This window comes from Macadamia integrifolia, unplaced genomic scaffold, assembly GCF_013358625.1.
Source record: "Macadamia integrifolia cultivar HAES 741 unplaced genomic scaffold, SCU_Mint_v3 scaffold876, whole genome shotgun sequence".
NCBI classification, from domain to species: domain Eukaryota; kingdom Viridiplantae; phylum Streptophyta; class Magnoliopsida; order Proteales; family Proteaceae; genus Macadamia; species Macadamia integrifolia.
The window spans coordinates 194236-196494 of NW_024870568.1; positions in this window are offsets into that span (position 1 = coordinate 194236).

Sequence of the window (2259 nt, forward strand, 5' to 3'; positions counted from 1 at the left end):
AAAAAAAAAAAGAAGTGGAGACACTTTTTAAGTTTTCAGTTTGCAATGTTAGATGCTAAAAGTGGGCCTTTCGTCATCTGGCAGTTCAGGCTACAACCTCCACCGTTGGTTGGATAAGCATTTCCTTATCACATTTGCTAATGAAATTACTTTTTCCTAATTTCTTCTCACAATAGTCACATCATTTGGTAGAAAATTTGCAAGTGTTAATTTCCGTGCAGAAATGTGATTTCCGAATGATCAGAAATGGATGGTTTTGCATTAGGGACCACAAAGAAACTTCACCTAAATTACCGAAGTTTGAAATTTGAATCTCATATAATATAAGGAGAAGATTTTTGGGCCGACAGCGGAAGGTAGTACTAGGGGTGTAAATCTCAAGTCGGCACCGCTTAGGTTGATCGAATCCGACCATTTAAAGATTGGCTTAGATCGATTAATAAATATGTCGGGTTCAGGCTTGGCCCATTTAAAAATAAGTAGTATACAATACAAAGGGTAAGATCGATGGGTGCCCAACTAGCCTGGCTCATTTACAAGCCCAACATAGCTTGACACATTTAGCTCGATTGCTTATATGTATATATTGCAAGGGTGTAGGTATAGGCATGGCTAGGCTCGACCGATTGACACCCCTAGAAAGTACATTGACATTCTCTTTTTCTAGAGACTCGAACATGAGAACCTTTCAATGAGAGTGGGCTTTGTGAGGTTGTAGCACTTCTTGTTACATTAGCATTCTGTGATTAAAAAAAAAAACACAACACAACACAACACTAGCATTCTCTTACTCTCCTCCTCATATGAAATGACCACTTAGACTTTCATCTTGTTTCTTATGACCTCCTTATGCCATTTGCTCCCCCATTGGCCCGAGCAATAGCCATAGTACCACACAATCACTATTTTCTTGCCCTTTATATATTTATTAGAAATAACTTTTCCCAAGGTGTCAAAGTAATGTTTGCCGTAAGGGTTTCAATTTCAAATCAAAATTGAATCCGAAATTGAGTCGAACCAAATTTATTCGGTTCAAATTCGGTTTGAGTATGTGAGTATGCTCCTCGATTCGGCTCGATTCGACTTGATTTTGATTTAGGGTGTAAGAACCGTCAATTCAAACCGAAATTGAACCAAATTGTTCCTAAAACCAAAAAAAAATGAAAAAACCCTAATATCATTAAGAGAGATTTTTTAGGTGGTTAAGTGTTTTTTGCAATTTATCATCACATATTTACATGCTAAGACAATTTTAGAGTTAACAATGACCATAAGGCCCACAATTTGATCCCATTATGGTCTTTAGTCTATCACAGTCATGGTCCAAAAGTGGAACTGTTTTCATAACCGAATTAAAACCGAGATAAAAAAATCGAATTAAAACTGCATATCAAAACTGAATTAGAACCAAAACCAAACCGAGCCAAATTGAATTGGCTTAAGTATCTAAATACGGAACCGAGTTGGTTCTTGATTCAGTTTTGGTCCACCTTATCATCACTAGAAACTGAATGAAAACCAAACTAAATAACTGAAACCGAGCCGATTGGCACCTTTAGTTTGTCCTTCCACATGAATTTAATTTATATATTTCTTTTATCTACCTCCTTGACCATGTGGGCCCATGTGAATAGTATCATTCCTTGTGGCAATTTACCCCGACCGATGGTATGAGGAACCTTCTCCCATTTTCATTTTATGGATAAATGAAAATATTTAATATATCTAATAAATGGTAAATTCTTGACTCATCATCATTTATAATTAGTCCTGAATTGGAGAAAAGACTAGTTTCATAACTCTTTTAGGGCCCGTTTGATAATGTTTCAAGAAACGGAACAAAAAGTGTTTGATAAAATTGTATCGTTTCACTTGTTTTCAGAAATAGTAATAAAAATTTCTACTTATTTATGGTTCAATAAACGATCCAGGTGAAACAAGTAGACATCGTTTCTAAAAACGTCTTGTGGCCATTCTTTCGCTGATTGCTATTGACTTCCAGAAACATGACTTATCAAATACCTTCAACTCTATTTCTGTTTCTAGAAACAAAAATTTTTGTTTCTGTCGTTTCTTGAAACGTTATCAAACGACCCTTAATTTTTGTTGATATAATTACCAAACATCCATGCCCTTACCTGATTCTTAAGCCCAAACCTAATTAAAAGGTGGGACCAAAATTGGAAGGGCCCAGCCCAAACACCGTCAACGCAATCACAGACTTGGCAGTCTCTCTCCCAGTTTTCGCAGTAACGAAGA